The 18,026-nt window shown below is 50.7% G+C and overlaps 1 protein-coding gene and 1 long non-coding RNA gene across 2 annotated transcripts in view; both read left to right on the forward strand.

The window, feature by feature from the left end:
• The window catches only part of LOC101952840 (glycine N-acyltransferase-like protein 3), a 57,894-nt gene that overhangs the window by 15,450 nt on the left and 24,418 nt on the right, over positions 1 to 18,026 (forward strand). The window lies entirely within an intron of this gene.
• On the forward strand, positions 1,297 to 6,912 carry LOC135982928 (uncharacterized). Its single transcript, XR_010600414.1, has 2 exons — positions 1,297 to 1,750; positions 4,900 to 6,912. It is a non-coding gene; the product is annotated as an uncharacterized LOC135982928 (long non-coding RNA).

Consider the following 18,026-nt stretch of genomic DNA (forward strand, 5'->3'; position numbering starts at 1 on the left):
GAATGCCGCTGCGGTCACCACCCCCAAAATTGTAGCGCCCTAGGCGACCGCCTAGGTCGCCTAATGCGTTGCACCGGCCCTGTGCACAGGTCGTGTAGGGTGCGCTGTAAATCTCCGAGTTGCTTCAGCTCTTGGGAGGGTTTTAAGCCCTGGGTTTTTCTGGGAACATTTTCGTCCAGGGACCCTCGTCCCCTCTGCTCTCGGTACCAGTCTGAACCAGCCTTCCGCGGCTCCCTTAGTTTCCCCAAAACACACCAGTTTCAGGGTCACAAGACTGTTGTTTTTCAACTCACTGACCTTCGCAATCTTATCAGTTTTGCAACCCCTTCAGTTCTGTCTGGCTCAGTTCTCCTTTCTCACGGATGGCCAGGATTGAGACATAGGCTTCTGGCTGTTTGGCAGCAGAGAGCTTGTTTTTGTGCGCTGGCCTTGGGCTGCAGTTTCATTCCTTATCTTTGGGCCTAGTTGGATCATCGAGTTAACCCGTTCCTTTCTCCCTTCCTCCCACTTCGACCTCTTGTAACCTGAAAGGAATCTTCCACTCCACACTCAAACCTTCAGCCCTCCCCAAGATACTTTCCAATGCATATAAAGGCTTTAGCATATACAACGCTGGTGCTGACCCAGGGGACCCCATGGGGGGAAGGGGGGATTTGATTGTGACACTGGGGATCTGGAGATAGCAAAGCAGCTGCTGCTGATTAATTTCATACAATTTTACAGCTGAGTGCCAGGTTGGCTACAGTTAAAATAGGGAAGGCTTCTGTTTAAAACCAATTCTTCTAAGTGCTCTGAAATCCCCATGCTTACTTGGATTGTCTTGAAATTTGGGCTGCCTCCTGAGGGTATGGAGTAGGGGGAGTGATAGGGTGACCACGCGTAACATTTTTTGACAAAAATGGGCATTTGTCCTGTTGACGTCCCTAGGCCTCACCCTAGGTAACTTGGGAGGGTGGAAGGCCACTAAGTGTCAATGAAGCCTTCCTGCACTAGGCCTAAGTGAACCAAACTCTATCCTTCCATGTTTAAACTCTAATCAACCTCAAAAGCCAGGTGCAATTGGAATATGTAAGCAACCAGTTATCTGTGTGCAACCCCCTGCTCAAGCAGTAATAATGAGGCCTGCATGTTTCTGGCTGAAGGGAAAAAGGACAAGATAACGGTTTAAAGAAGTTACTAACAAGCTAGGCTTATAGCTGCCAAGAATGACTTAACTATTACCAGGGACGGGAGGGGTAGAGGGAGGAATGGGGGGGAGAAAGGGAGGGCTAGAGCGGAAAGGGGGGGGTGAGGCTTAACTGCAAAATGTATAAAAGAAGAAAAACTGTTCCTGTTAATGTGCTTGATTTGAGACTTGCCAGTCTCCTTGCACCGCTTTGGGATCCCAAATAAACTTTGTTTGCTTCTCCCCCTGGTGTGTTTATTGACGCGAAGCACACCGGGCAACGAACCCGCTGTTGCTTTGCCTCGGGCACTCTGTGCTGGCAACAGTTTTGGCGCCCAACGTGGGGCACGAGGCTGAAATTTAGCCTTGCCCGGACCCCTCTCGGAGGTCGACAGATTGCGGCGACGACCGACGCCCAGCGCGCACCGGTGACTTTACCGGGGGCCTCGGCGGAGACGTGGTTTGGTTGACCCCGGAGGGCACAACGGTGCAACGCGCTCGAGTAGTGGAGAAGCAGCTGCGGGCGACGGTGGGGAACCGGTCCCGTGGATAGGGCGACGGTGCAGAACCGGACCCTTGGATAAGGTAGGAACAGTCCAGGGGGGACTTTATCTGTCTTGACCTGGGGACGCCCAGTGTCTCCCTATGGGGCAGGGACAGAGTATGGCAGGCAGGGTAAGGTGTACACCCTTGGAATGCATTCTGGTGAACTGGAAAGTGTTTGGATCGGATCCGTTGGTTAAAAGTAAACTGAAAAGGTTCTGTACAGTAGACTGGCCTCAATATCAGCTAGAGGACCAGGAAAGGTGGCCACCGGAAGGATCACTTAATTATAATACAATCCTTCAATTACTTCTGTTTTGTCAGCAAATGGGTAAATGGAATGAACATATGTATGTACAGTTGTTTATGTTGCTAAGAGATAGGTTAGATATTTTGCAAAAGTGTAATTTGACTCCGACAGGTTCGGTAGTAGCTACTGTTAGTTCCCAGAACCCCCCCACAGCTGTAATGGCAGGTCCGGTGTCCCCTTCGGCTATCACACCCCCACCATATAAAGACAAGGTGTCTCAGGTCCCAGAGATTGCCCCCTCGGTGGAATTTTATCTGTTGATCACTGAGACCATGGTGTCCAGACATGGCTCAGATAGGAATCAGGCCACTACTATGCAGGTTTACACCCATGTGCCTTTTAACCCGGTGGACCTAGCAGCCTTTAAGGCACAGGCAGGGGAATTCTCTACGAACCCAATCAAGTTTATCTCGGTCTTTGAAGGCTGCCTGGCTAGCTGTAACCCTGACTGGGATGATTGTAATGTCCTTATGCGGACCCTGCTGTCTGAGATGGAGCGTAATCAGGTTGTGTCTTAAGAAAAGGAAAAGAAGCAAGCGAAAATGATGGTTGCAGCAGTACAGGTCGGTGGCAGGGGAAAATTCCAGGAAGGTGGACGGGGCCGGGGAATGAGAGGACGTGGACGTGGGCGCCCTGGCTCACAGGAAAGGCGTCTGGGTCGCAACCAGTGTGCCAGATGCCGGAAGGAGGGACATTGGAAAAATGAGTGCCCCGAAAGGGAAGGTACCCCTATGATGACAGCGAAGGATCAAGAATAGGGGTGTCAGGGAAGATGGACTATCCTGCCCCTGGAACCCCGAGTAAAAATGCGGGTGGGAGATTCGGACATAGACTTTTTAATAGACTCTGGAGCTGCACGAACCGCCGTAAATCAACCCCTGTAGCTGCCTGTGTCAGAGTCCCTCACTGTGGTGGGTGCTACAGGGAAAGGAACCAAGTGCCCAGTATATGCCCCAGCGGAATGTGCTTTGGGAAACAGAACTCTATCTCACAAACTGGTTTACCTCCCCAATTGTCCAACACCTCTACTGGGACGGGACCTGCTTTGTTGCTTAGGAGCCACCCTGCATTTCACCCAAGATGAAATAACCCTCACCTTACCTCCAGAGAATGCCTGGATAATGACCCTTGCAACTGAGCCCTCAGCCATGCAAGCCTCAGAGTGGAGCCAGTGGGAGGACAAAAGGAGGGTTAAAAAGCAGCTTTGCTGGACAGTGCTGGCCCAGGGATTTAAAAATTCCCCCACCCTTTTCGGCCAGGCCCTGGCCAGAGACTTGGAGGAGTGGGACAACGAGGACAAAGTCCTCCTCCTGCAATATGTGGATGACTTGTTGATTGCTGCTGTGGGTCTCACCCCTTGCCTTAAAGCCACTGTGAGCCTCCTGAACTTTGTTGGACTCCTCAAAAGTGGGTGTGCTCGTCCTGGTTTGTTGCTCCAAAGCTCTGTATAGAAGTTATTTTGCTGGATAATGGCAATGTGTATGTGTTCATTGTTGGGAAAAGGTGTATGAGTGAAGAGTGGAAGTTTCCTTTCTAAGTTAAAAGAAGCCAAGAAGGAGAGAAGGAAAAAGAACAGAACGAGTTAACTGAGGAAAAAAATATAGCTAGCAAGCTCAGTCCAAAGATAAGACACTGGCCCAATCCAAGGACACTGCCCAGAGCTAAGACTTGGCCGACAGCCAAGAAAAGAGGGGGCCTGAATGTGCCCAAGCAACTATGAGATCTGCAAAACACTGTCAGGCATTAATGAAATGTGTCAGGTTTCTTTTCTCACAGATAAAAGAAGTGCTAACCAAAGACCCTAGCAGCCCTGCCATTCATTGAAATAAGGAGACTGAGTCTACGTAAGGTCCATCAACGAAAAACTTCTTTGGCTCCACACTGGAAAGGCCCTTTCCAAGTCCTGTTAACCACCAACACCGCTGTGAAGTACCAAGGACTGCCCACCTGGACCCAGGCTTCTCACTGTAAAAAGACCCCTCCACCTCGGGAGGACTCTCCGACTGATGATAAGCCTATTTAAAGACAGGGTGATGTGCTAGTAACCTCTCCCCTGTATGATGCTGAACCACACTGTTTCAGGAAAAGAGAAGAAGGAACACTTGCTTCACTGAAACCACAAAGTCCAGGAATTCCTGACTACAAAAGACATTAAGAACTGACCCTGGTGAAGAAACAAAGAATTATACGCTGGCAGGGAGGCTCTTAGACCCCTGGCCTCCCAGGTACAGGCTGAATGTCTAGTCTGCCAAAAGAACAACCCTCGACCAGGAGTGTCAGTGCCACCAGCCACTCTGGAACCTACCCCAGGCCCAGGACTGGTTTGGCAAATAGACTTTACTGAGTTCTCCCTGACCCAAGGATTCAAATACCTTTTCATCTTGGTGGATCGATTCAGCGGATGGCCTGAAGCCTTCCCATGCCATAACAACACTGCCAAAACGGTGGCTCTGAAATTTGTCAAGGAGATCATTCCCCGCTTCGGCCTTCCCCAGTGGATGGAATCTGACAACGGAACACACTTCACATCCCAAGTTGTTCAGAAGATATCGGATGCCCTGCAAATCCCCTGGAAGCTCCACACTCCATGGTGACCGCAGGCCAGTGGAGTAGTGGAACGCACAAATCAGACACTTAAGCGGCACCTCTCAAAGGTCTGCAAAGAGGCTTCCCTTAAGTGGCCTAATGCCTTACCCCTTGTTTTGCTCCACATGCGCTCTCTCCCAAAGGGCAGGTTAGGGCTCAGTCCCTTCGAGATTATGTTTGGAAGGGCATGGCCTATGAACGGTACACCGGTTCTGGCAGGGAAGTGGGAAATGGGGTGTGGCTTTTTATCTCAGTATATGTGCTCTCTGTCTGCTGTTCTCTGTTCTCTCCACAGGTATACCAGAGATTTACAGCCTCTTCTGCTGGATGCCCCTGTCCACTCCTTGCAGCCAGGCGATTCCGTTCTCGTTCGGACCTGGAAGGACTAGCCTCTCCAAGAGAAGTGGAAGGGACCCCACACCGTCCTGCTGGTCTCCCACACAGCAGCAAAGGTCAAGGGACACAAGAACTGGATTCATCACTCCTGTCTGAAGGCAGTGCCCGCTCCTGAACGGTGGACCGTCCAGCCTACGGAAAAGGACTACCAGCGACGACCTGAGACTTAAACTTTTATTCAAAAGACAATAAGGCCTGCTGGGAATGCCCTGTGGTCTCTTTGGACAGTCGCAGCGCACTCCCCGTGAAAACTCTAAGCGTTGGTTGTGTTTACTCTCACAGGGCCGGCCTAACCTGGTGGCCTGGCCCTTTTGTTTTTAATCTGCCTACTATTGGTAATTAATATTTTGTGGGTATTTGGGGAATTGTAATTGTTAGGCCCTAGGGTCACCTGCCCAGCATGAGTTCAGGTCCAGGGTCTGCCACAGTGGTACTCTTTGCCATAGGGACACTCCTTTCGTTACCTCCCATTTCCCCCCAGGCACATGTGGGATGGAAAGGGATCCCTACTAACTTGGAAACAAACACATATGAGTCCTTGAAGGTTTGCTTTGCCCAAAAGTTTAACCTCTCTAACTGCTGAGTATGCTCCCAAATCCCGCACCACGCAGCAGGGTTACCCTGGAGGGTGGTCCCCCAAAATCGGTCAAATATCTGCTGGGGATGGTTCAGTAGGGGAAGAAATACCTCGGGTACCCCCTTGTCACAAAACTGTACCATTGAATCCCAGTATGCATTAAGGGACAACCCCTGGCCGCCCCAGGCAGCGTAAATCTTTGTATGCCACCTCAGAGCCCATTAAGGAAGGAGACAGGTTGGGTATAATCCTCCTCCCATCCTATGGGGTGGAACGGCTAACCCAATTTTATCATAGGCTCTCTGTGTTTCTCACCACATTCGCCAATGAAACCTTGGCCATAGAGAAGAGCCTTAACTCAGAGCTATACCAGCTCCGGTTGCTGTCCCTGCAAAACAGACAGGCCTTAAATTATGTTTTAGCCTCCAGGGCGGGGTGTGTGCCTTTATTGGGAATGAATGTTGTACTTAGGTCTCGGAAAACTCACAGGACATTAACAAGCACATCCTGTCGGCCAAACAGGCTTTCAAGCAGTGGAAGGCCCAGGAAAGGAAACCCACAGTTTTCAATTCCCTTTGAAGTTGGTTGCCCAACCTAGGAGGACTGGGGGGTGGCCTTGTGCGTCTCCTCCTCACTGGTGTGGTATTGTGCCTGGTCACCCTCCTCCTAATTGCTTGTTTTAAATTGCTCCTCCGTAAGCTTTGTGCCCCCCGTTCCCCAGAAATCCCGGCATACCCTCTCATTGAAAACCCCAGCTTCATAGCACTTAATCATATCTTGTCCACAGAATATGAGAAAACTCAGCCAAAAGCTTGTTGAGTATTCTCAAAGGAGGGAGTTGTTGACGTCCCTAGGCCTCACCCTAGGTAACTTGGGAGGGTGGAAGGCCACTAAGTGTCAATGAAGCCTTCCTGCACTAGGCCTAAGTGAACCAAACTCTATCCTTCCATGTTTAAACTCTAATCAACCTCAAAAGCCAGGTGCAATTGGAATATGTAAGCAACCAGTTATCTGTGTGCAACCCCCTGCTCAAGCAGTAATAATGAGGCCTGCATGTTTCTGGCTGAAGGGAAAAAGGACAAGATAACGGTTTAAAGAAGTTACTAACAAGCTAGGCTTATAGCTGCCAAGAATGACTTAACTATTACCAGGGACGGGAGGGGTAGAGGGAGGAATGGGGGGGAGAAAGGGAGGGCTAGAGCGGAAAGGGGGGGGTGAGGCTTAACTGCAAAATGTATAAAAGAAGAAAAACTGTTCCTGTTAATGTGCTTGATTTGAGACTTGCCAGTCTCCTTGCACCGCTTTGGGATCCCAAATAAACTTTGTTTGCTTCTCCCCCTGGTGTGTTTATTGACGCGAAGCACACCGGGCAACGAACCCGCTGTTGCTTTGCCTCGGGCACTCTGTGCTGGCAACAGTCCCATTTGCTCTTGTCGACTTGATCAGCTGGCAAGAGCTAACGGGACACATGCCCACTTCTGTCAAAAAGTGGGGTGTGGAAGAATGTGAGGGAGGAGGGTGAGCTGTGATGCCAGCCTCACACAGGGAGGGTGGCAGGGCTATAGTGGGGAGGGAGGCAGGCAGGGCTCGAGCGAGCAGTGATGCCAGTCCCAGCCCTGCATGGAGAGGGGCTCAGTCTAGTCCCATGTGGTGTCCCATTTTCCCTTTGGAAAATATGGTCACCCTACTGAGTGACCCACATTTGAGGTCATTTGAATAAGAGGTTCCTGAAATACAGACAGCCACCCAAAAACAGCTTTTCTTCAGGTTCACAGCTTCTACCAATGGCTTCTGTGCACCCCTGCCTTCGAAAATGCTGATGGCTTAATGGGATAGGCAAGAGATAGTGAGCTGGAAATGCTGGCAGGGTACCAGGGGAAGGCTATGTGTAGTAGGGGGTGGTAGAGGTTGGGGAGGAGAGAGACACCAGACTTTTTTCACATATAATAAAATAAAATAAAAGATTTTGGGTAATACACCCACTACACACTGCAAACGTTACAAAGCATGACCGTTATCTCCATTCCACTGTTACCAAGTGTGCAAGGTGAAGGGCGGGGGAGAAAGGAATGCCTCAATACACCCATAACACACCTACTCACACACCGTCATTGCATTGTACTGAACAGGGGCTCCCTACCCTTGCCCGGCACAAACACTAAGGACTGATCTACACAACAAAGTTAGATCAACTCAGGGATAATCTCCATTCTGGAATGATGTAGTTACACCGACCTAAGTCCCCGTGCAGACAGGGCTATAGGTGGAAGAACTGTCGCTGCAGCGTTTTCAGTGTAGACACGGCTTGATCCTGCTCCACATCACATCTGTTCAGTTTAACAACCCCTTCAACCTCGTCCCCTTCAGGTACATGAGGCCTTCTAACACTACACTGTCATTTACTTTCATGCATACCCACCTCACTGATGACAGTCCCTGAGGCAGGAAGACCCTGTGCCCCATTAGTGACACAACGTACACAACTCAGCACTGGAAAGAGGCAAAATACATCTCGCAGGGTACCCGTGAATCTTTCCTCTGATCACACACTGCGGGGGAGGAGCGGGAAGAGGGACTCACCTCTGTTGAAGGGAACAGCCTCCCCAAACCACTTTGTCTCAGTCACAGCTCTGCCTAGTTGCTCCAGCTAACCCCTCCCCCATTCAGTACAGTGACACATAATGCGCTGAGGACAGCTGGAGCCCAGGGGCTCTTGACAGCTCTAGGGGCAGAGTTAAGGACCATGGGCAGGCACCTTAACTCCCCATTGCTTGGTTTTTTGATGTGAGAGTTTTGCTGGGCTTGACATTCTGGAAGGGCGCGTGGAACCTCTGGGCAACATTAACTCCATGGTTTGCCAGTGACTTAGCACGCAAGGGAGCAGGAGACATGGACACAGCTCTGCTGCAGCTTGGAAGAAAGACACGGGGTGTGAGGGAGGTGACTGTGTTTGTGAGAACCCCAGAGACTCAGCATCCCAGGAACTCACACGGGGATGCAGAGACAAAAGGAGGGCAAATCAAGATCGATCCCACAGAGTTGCTGCGGCCAACATGGCCTCTGCCTTCAGCTCGGGTTCTCTGATGCTGGATTCCAGCTAAGTAATAAATATGACGCTAGGTCGTGGCAGATACTGATTGTATTGCTCCCAGCGGGTAATGAACCATGACAGCCACATCCCAGAGGGCTTCCATCTTGTTGTAGGTGAAACCTGCCCAGACTGGATCCCATGGCCCCTCCCCAGTGCTGATAGTGACCTATGTGAAATCCCAGCCTCTGTATGAGCAAAACAAGCACTGAATGTAGGGCACACACACCTCGGGGGACAGGGCTGGGAGAGAAACAGGCCAGAGGGAAGGATGCAGCCAAAAAGAGGGGCCCAGACTGGAGGCTCCCATCCCAGCAGAACCCTCTATCAAAGCAAGAGACAGAGACAGAGTTAGCAGAGCTGCTATGCAGGAGCCCAGGGCTGGGATAGCAGGGACTGTGGGTCAGGATAGAGGGGCACCAGCAGAGTTGGTTTGCCCATGCCCCCCTCCTGCTGTGCTCGTGTTTCCTCAGAATTCTACTCCACTGGCCCTAGGAAATCGTTTCACCCCTCACTGCCCATGGAAGGAGCTTGATGATGCCTTGTGACTTCAGGGAGGTGCCCCCGGCTCAGGGCCAGACACAGACTCTGCTAATGGTTCATTCGCTCAGGGTTAAGATGCTGGAGCAGTACTCAAGGGAGAGATCCAGCGAAGACAGGACCAGGTGCTGCTAGGCAGGGACTGCACTGTCTTCTCCAGGACTGCTCCTTACCCTAGCACAGAGATTGTCCAGGTGAGGCAGATCTTGGGATGCATCAGGCGAGGTATTACCAGTAGAGATAAGGAGATGTTAGTACCGTTATACAAGGCACTGGTGAGATCTCATCTGGAATACTGTGTGCAGTTCTGGTCTCCCACATTTAAGAAGGATGAATTCAAACTGGAACAGGTATAGAGAAGAGCTACTAGGATGATCCAAGGAATGGAAAACCTGTCTTATAAAAGTCAAGTATCAGGGGGTAGTCGTGTTATTCTGTATCTACAAAAATAACAAGGAGTCTGGTGGCACCTTAAAGACTAAGGGTATGTCTACACTACGAAATTAGGTCGAATTTATAGAAGCCGGTTTTATAGATATCGGTTTTATACAGTCGATTGTGTGTCCCCCCACATAAAATGCTCTAAGTGCATGAAGCCGGCGGATCGCGTCCACAGTACCGAGGCTAACGGAGCATTGCACTGTGGGTAGCTATCCAACAGTTCCCGCAGTCTCCGCCGCTCATTGGAATTCTGGGTTGAGATCCCAATGCCTGATGATGCAAAACAGTGTCGCAGGGGGTCTGGGTACATGCTGTCAGGCCCCTCCCCCTCCGTCAGAGCAATGGCAGACAATCGATTCGCGCCTTTTTACCTGGGTTACCCGTGCAGACAACATACCACAGCAAGCATGGAGCCCGCTCAGCTCAGCTTAGCTCACCATCACCAGATGTCATCTGGGTGCCGGCAGACGTGGTACTGCATTGCTACACAGCAGCAGCTAATTGCCTTTTGGCAGTAGACGGTGCAGTATGACTGGTAGCCTTCATTGGCGATCTGGGTGCTGGCAGACATGGGGCTGCATTGCTACACAGCAGCAGGCCCTTGCCTTTTGGCAGTAGATGGTGTATTACGACTGGTATCCGTCGTTGTCGTACTCCAGTTCAATCATAGGCACCTGGTCAGACATGCTTTGTCTCTTGGAGACTCAGTCCTGCTGGCAGTCCTATTGAACCATCTTGACGATGATGGCTAGCAGTCTTAGTACAGTATCTTCTGCCAAGCACCCAGAAGATGACGAGGGCTATCAGTCATGCTGCATCGTCTGCTGCCAGCTTAAGATGTAAAAAATAGATGTATTCATTTGCTTCCCCCTCCCTCCGTGAAATCAACGGCCTGCTAAACCCAGGGTTTTGAGTTCAATCTTTGGGGGGGCCATTCTGTGTGACAGTTGTTTGTGTTTCTCCCTGATGCACAGCCACCTTTGTTGATTTTAATTCCCTGTACCTGTACGCCATGTCGTCAGCTGCCCCTCCCTCCCTCCGTCAGTTTCGCGCCTTTTTTCAGACCAGACGCCATAGCACTGGGATCATGGAGCCCACTCAGATCACCGTGGCAATTATGAGCACTATGAACACCACGCGCATTGTCCTGGAGTATATGCAGAGCCAGGACATGCCAAAGCAAAACCAGGACCAGCCGATGAGGCGATTGCAGCGCGGCGACGAGAGTGATGAGGAAATTGACATGGACACAGCCCTCACACAAGGTACGGCCCCAGCAATGTGCAAATCATGGTGTTACTGGGGCAAGTTCATTCCATGGAACGCCGATTCTGGGCCCGGGAAACAAGCACAGACTGGTGGGACCGCATCGTGTTGCAGGTCTGGGACGATTCCCAGTGGCTGCGAAACTTTCACATGCATAAGGGCACTTTCATGGAACTTTGTGACTTGCTTTCCCCTGCCCTGAAGCGCCAGAATACCAGGATGAGAGCAGCCCTCACAGTTGAGAAGCAAGTGGTGATAGCCCTGTGGAAGCTTGCAATGCCAGACAGCTACCGGTCAGTCGGGAATCAATTTGGAGTGGGCAATTCTACTGTGGGGGCTGCTGTGATCCAAGTTGCCAGGGCAATCAAAGACCTGCTGATATCAAAGGTAGTGACTCTGGGAAACGTGCAGGCCATAGTGGATGGCTTTGCTGCAATGGGATTCCCAAACTGTGGTGGGGCAATAGACGGAACCCATATCCCTATCTTGGCACCGGAGCACCAAGCCACCGAGTACATAAACCGCAAGGGGTACTTTTCAATGCTGCTGCAAGCCCTGGTGGATCACAAGGGACTTTTCACCAACATCAACGTGGGATGGCCGGGAAAGGTACATGATGCTCGCGTCTTCAGGCACTCTGGTCTGTTTCGAAAGCTGGAGGAAGGGACTTTCTTCCCGGACCAGAAAATAACTGTTGGGGATGTTGAAATGCCTATCGTGATCCTTGGGGACCCAGCCTACCCCTTAATGCCATGGCTCATGAAGCCATACACAGGCAGCCTGGACAGTAGTCAGGACCTGTTCAACTACAGGCTGAGCAAGTGCCGAATGGTGGTGGAATGTGCATTTGGATGTTTAAAAGCGCGCTGGCGCAGCTTATTGACTCACTCAGACCTCAGCGAAAAGAATATCCCCATTGTTATTGCTGCTTGCTGTGCGCTCCACAATATCTGTGAGAGTAAGGGGGAGACATTTATGGCGGGGTGGGAGGTTGAGGCAAATCGCCTGGCCGCTGATTACGTGCAGCCAGACACCAGGGCGGTTAGAAGAGTACAGCAGGGCACGGTATGCATCAGAGAAGCTTTGAAAATGAGTTTTGTGACTGGCCAGGCTACGGTGTGAAACTTCTGTTTGTTTCTCCTTGATGAACCCTCTGCCCCCCCCCCCCCGGTTCACTCTACTTCCCTGTAAACCAATCACCCCACTCTCCCCTCCCCCCTTCGAGCCACGCTTGCTCGAATGGCGAACAGCAGAGGCTAACAGCGGGAGTTTGCCTGGGAGTTCGCGTGGGGAGAGCGCACTGAGGCTTTCATCTGCAGGTTTCTCTGAGTAGTTCCTGCAACAGTTGAGGAAGCTCTTAAGAGGACGGTGATATGGAAGGTGAGCGATCAGCTGTTGTAACCTGCACAGGTTGTGCCATGTTTGTCTTTCTTCCACAGGACAGAAGCGACTTTGTCTGTACAAAGTGCAAGCTGGTCTCCATGTTGGAAGAGAAGGTTCGAGGGCTGGAGAAACGAGTGTCGACTCTGCGTTGCATAAGGGAAAATGAAGATTTCCTGGACAGACGTCAGGAGATGCTTCTACGGCCACAATGTTCTGAAGATTCAGAGCAGGCGCAGCAGGGACAGAAGGATTGTGAGGAGGTTTGGCAGCATGTGACCTCCAGAAGGAGAAAGAGGAGCGTCCATGCACCAGCAATGGAGATACAGGTGAGCAATCGTTTCCATGTTCTCTCTACAGGTACTAATGCGGAGAGTGGACTAGATGACCCATCTGAGGGAAGGGAGCAGAAGGAGACTCCACCGATTGGAAGGCAAAAGATGCACTGTCCTAGGGATGGGGGTTCCACGACCACCACTCCCAAGAGGAGGAGGAGGGTGCTGGTGGTCGGGGACTCCCTCCTCAGGGGGACTGAGTCATCTATCTGCCGCCCCGACCGGGAAAACCGAGAGGTCTGCTGCTTGCCAGGAGCTAGGATACACGATGTGACGGAGAGACTGCCGAGACTCATCAAGCCCTCGGATCGCTACCCCTTCCTGCTTCTCCACGTGGGCACCAATGATACTGCCAAGAATGACCTTGAGTGGATCACTACAGACTACGTGGCTCTGGGAAGAAGGATAAAGGAGTTTGAGGCGCAAGTGGTCATAGAATCATAGAATCATAGAATATCAGAGTTGGAAGGGACCTCAAGAGGTCATCTAGTCCAACCCCCTGCTCAAGGCAGGACCAATTCCCAGCTAAATCATCCCAGCCCGGGCTTTGTCAAGCCGGGCCTTAAAAACCTCCAAGGAAGGAGACTCCACCACCTCCCTAGGTAACGCATTCCAGTGTTTCACCACCCTCCTAGTGAAATAGTTTTTCCTGATATCCAACCTGGACCTCCCCCACTGCAACTTGAGACCATTGCTCCTTGTTCTGTCATCTGCCACCACTGAGAACAGCCGAGCTCCATCCTCTTTGGAACCCCCCTTCAGGTAGTTGAAGGCTGCTATCAAATCCCCCCTCATTCTTCTCTTCTGGAGACTAAACAATCCCAGTTCCCTCAGCCTCTCCTCATAAGTCATGTGCTCCAGACCCCTAATCATTTTTGTTGCCCTCCGCTGGACTCTTTCCAATTTTTCCACATCCTTCTTGTAGTGTGGGGCCCAAAACTGGACACAGTATTCCAGATGAGGCCTCACCAATGTCGAATAAAGGGGAACGATCACATTCCTCGATCTGCTGGCAATGCCCCTACTTATACAGCCCAAAATGCCGTTAGCCTTCTTGGCAACAAGAGCACACTGTTGACTCATATCCAGCTTCTCGTCCACTGTGACCCCTAGGTCCTTTTCTGCAGAACTGCTACCTAGCCATTCGGTCCCTAGTCTGTAGCAGTGCATGGGATTCTTCTGTCCTAAGTGCAGGACTCTGCACTTGTCCTTGTTGAACCTCATCAGGTTTTTTTCGGCCCAATCCTCTAATTTGTCTAGGTCCCTCTGTATCCGATCCCTACCCTCTAGTGTATCTACCATGCCTCGTCCATCCTCCCTGTGCAAGGAAAAGGCCGGGGTAGAGACCATCGAATCGTGGAAGTCAACGAATGGCTACGCAGGTGGTGTCGGAGAGAAGGCTTTGGATTCTTCGACCATGGGATGGTGTTCCAAGAAGAAGGAGTGCTAGGCAGAGACGGGCTCCACCTAACGAAGAGAGGGAAGAGCATCTTCGCCAGTAGGCTGGCTAACCTAGTGAGGAGGGCTTTAAACTAGGTTCACCGGGGGAAGGAGACCAAAGCCCTGAGGTAAGTGGGGAAATGGGATCCTGGGAGGAAGCACAAGCAGGAGAGCGCAAGAGGGGAGGACTCCTGTCTCATGCTGAGAAAGAGGGACGATCGATGAGTTATCTTAAGTGCCTATACACAAATGCAAGAAGCCTGAGAAACAAGCAGGGAGAACTGGAAGTCCTGGCACAGTCAGGGAACTATGATGTGATTGGAATAACAGAGACTTGGTGGGATAACTCACGTGACTGGAGTACTGTCATGGATGGATATAAACTGTTCAGGAAGGACAGGCAGGGCAGAAAAGGTGGGGGAGTTGCGTTGTATGTAAGAGAGGAGTATGACTGCTCAGAGCTCTGGTATGAAACTGCAGAAAAACCTGAGAGTCTCTGGATAAAGTTGAGAAGTGTGAGCAACAAGGGTGATGTCGTGGTTGGAGTCTGCTATAGACCACCAGACCAGGGGGGTGAGGTGGACGAGGCTTTCTTCTGGCAACTAGCAGAAGTTGCTAGATCGCAGGCCCTGGTTCTCATGGGAGACTTTAATCACCCTGATATCTGCTGGGAGAGCAATACAGCGGTGCACAGGCAATCCAGGAAATTTTTGGATAGTGTAGGGGACAATTTCCTGGTGCAAGTGCTGGAGGAACCAACTAGGGGCAAAGCTTTTCTTGACCTGCTACTCACAAACAGGGAAGAACTAGTAGGGGAAGCAAAAGTGGATGGGAACCTGGGAGGCAGTGACCATGAGATGGTCGAGTTCAGGATCCTGACACAAGGAAGAAAGGAGAGCAGCAGAATACGGACCCTGGACTTCAGAAAAGCAGACTTTGACTCCCTCAGGGAACACATGGGCAGGATCCCCTGGGAGAATAACATGAAGGGCAAAGGGGTCCAGGAGAGCTGGCTGTATTTTAAAGAATCCTTATTGAGGTTGCAGGAACAAACCATCCCGATGTGTAGAAAGAATAGTAAATATGGCAGGTGACCAGCTTGGCTAAACAGTGAAATCCTTGCTGATCTTAAACGCAAAAAAGAAGCTTACAAGAAGTGGAAGATTGGACAAATGACCAGGGAGGAGTATAAAAATATTGCTCAGGCGCGCAGGAGTGAAATCAGGAAGGCCAAATCACACTTGGAGTTGCAGTTAGCAAGAGATGTTAAGAGTAACAAGAAGAGTTTCTTCAGGTATGTTAGCAACAAGAAGAAAATCAAGGAAAGTGTGGGCCCCTTACTGAATAAGGGAGGCAACCTAGTGACCGAGGATGTGGAAAAAGCTAATGTACTCAATGATTTTTTTGCCTCTGTCTTCACGCACAAGGTCAGCTCCCAGATTGCTGCACTGGGCAGTACAGCATGGGGAGAAGGTGACCAACCCTCTGTGGAGAAAGAAGTGGTTCGGGACTATTTAGAAAAACTGGACGTGCACAAGTCCATGGGGCCGGATGCGCTGCATCCGAGGGTGCTAAAGGAGTTGGCAGGTGAGATTGCAGAGCCATTAGCCATTATTTTTGAAAACTCATGGCGATCGGGGGAGGTCCCTGATGACTGGAAAAAGGCTAATGTAGTGCCCATCTTTAAAAAAGGGAAGAAGGAGGATCCGGGGAACTACAGGCCAGTCAGCCTCACCTCAGTCCCTGGAAAAATCATGGAGCAGGTCCTCAAGGAATCAATTATGAAACATTTAGAGGAGAGGAAAGTGATCAGGAACAGTCAGCATGGATTCACGAAGGGGAAGTCGTGCCTGACTAACCTAATTGCCTTCTATGATGAGATAACTGGCTCTGTGGATGAGGGGAAAGCAGTGGATGTGTTATTCCTTGACTTTAGCAAAGCTTTTGATACGGTCTCCCACAGTATTCTTGCCGCCAAGTTAAAGAAGTATGGGCTGGATGAATGGACTGTAAGGTGGATAGAAAGCTGGCTAGATCGTCGGGCTCAACGGGTAGCGATCAATGGCTCCATGTCTAGTTGGCAGCCGGTTTCAAGCGGAGTGCCCCAAGGGTCGGTCCTGGGGCCGGTTTTGTTTAATATCTTTATTAATGATCCGGAGGATGGTGTGGACTGCACTCTCAGCAAGTTTGCAGATGACACTAAACTAGGAGGCGTGGTAGATACACTAGAGGGTAGGGATCGTATACAGAGGGACCTAGACAAATTAGAGGATTGGGCCGAAAAAAACCTGATGAGGTTCAACAAGGACAAGTGCAGAGTCCTGCACTTAGGACGGAAGAATCCCATGCACTGCTACAGACTAGGGACCAAATGGCTAGGTAGCAGTTCTGCAGAAAAGGACCTAGGGGTCACAGTGGACGAGAAGCTGGATATGAGTCAACAGTGTGCTCTTGTTGCCAAGAAGGCTAACGGCATTTTGGGCTGTATAAGTAGGGGCATTGCCAGCAGATCGAGGAACGTGATCGTTCCCCTTTATTCGACATTGGTGAGGCCTCATCTGGAATACTGTGTCCAGTTTTGGGCCCCACACTACAAGAAGGATGTGGAAAAATTGGAAAGAGTCCAGCGGAGGACAACAAAAATGATTAGGGGTCTGGAGCACATGACTTATGAGGAGAGGCTGAGGGAACTGGGATTGTTTAGTCTCCAGAAGAGAAGAATGAGGGGGGATTTGATAGCAGCCTTCAACTACCTGAAGGGGGGTTCCAAAGAGGATGGAGCTCGGCTGTTCTCAGTGGTGGCAGATGACAGAACAAGGAGCAATGGTCTCAAGTTGCAGTGGGGGAGGTCCAGGTTGGATATCAGGAAAAACTATTTCACTAGGAGGGTGGTGAAACACTGGAATGCGTTACCTAGGGAGGTGGTGGAGTCTCCTTCCTTGGAGGTTTTTAAGGCCCGGCTTGACAAAGCCCGGGCTGGGATGATTTAGCTGGGAATTGGTCCTGCTTTGAGCAGGGGGTTGGACTAGATGACCTCTTGAGGTCCCTTCCAACTCTGATATTCTATGATTCTATGATTGCAGAGGCAATAAAGTCATTGTTAATTCACATTCATGCATTCTTTATTAATTCATCACACAACCAGGGGGATAATTGCCAAGGTAGCCCAAGAGGGGTGGGGGAGGAGGGAAGTTTAAAACTTTAAAACTTTAACACTTATTGAAGGCCAGCCTTCCGATGCTCGGGCAATCATCTGGGGTGGAGTGACTGGGTGGCCGGAGGCTCCACCACCGTGTTCTTGGGCGTCTGGGTGAGGAGGCAATGGGACTTGGGGAGGAGGGCTGTTGGTTACACAGGGGCTGTAGCGGCGGTCTCTGCTCCTGCTGCTGCCTTTCCTGAAGCTCAACCATACGCTGGAGCATATCAGTTTGATGCTCCAGCAGACAGAGCACCGATTCTTGCCTTCTGTCTGCAAGCTGACACCACCTATCATCTTCAGCCCGCCACTTGCTCTGTTCATCCCACGATTCAGCCCGCCACCTCTCCTCTCGTTCATATTGTGCTTTTCTGTAGTCTGACATTGACTGCCTCCATGCATTCTGCTGTGCTCTTTCAGCATGGGAGGACATCTGGAGCTCCGTGAACATATCATCCCGAGTCCGCCGTTTTCTCCTTCTAATCTTTGCTAGCCTCTGCGAAGGAGAAACATTTGCAGCTGGTGGAGGACAAGGGAGAGGTGGTTAAAAAAGACACATTTTAGAGAACAATGGGTACACTCTTTCATGTTAAATTTTGCTGTTCACATTACACAGCACATGTGCTTTCATTACAAGGTTGCATTTTTCCTCTTATATTGAGGGCCTGCCGGTTTGGTGTGAGAGATCACTCACGCGGTGCCAGGCAACAGAATTCGGCTTGCAGGCAGCCATGGTAAGCCATATTTTTTTGGCTTTTTTAAC

Source organism: Chrysemys picta, chromosome 4 (assembly GCF_011386835.1).
Source record: "Chrysemys picta bellii isolate R12L10 chromosome 4, ASM1138683v2, whole genome shotgun sequence".
Taxonomy (NCBI): domain Eukaryota; kingdom Metazoa; phylum Chordata; order Testudines; family Emydidae; genus Chrysemys; species Chrysemys picta.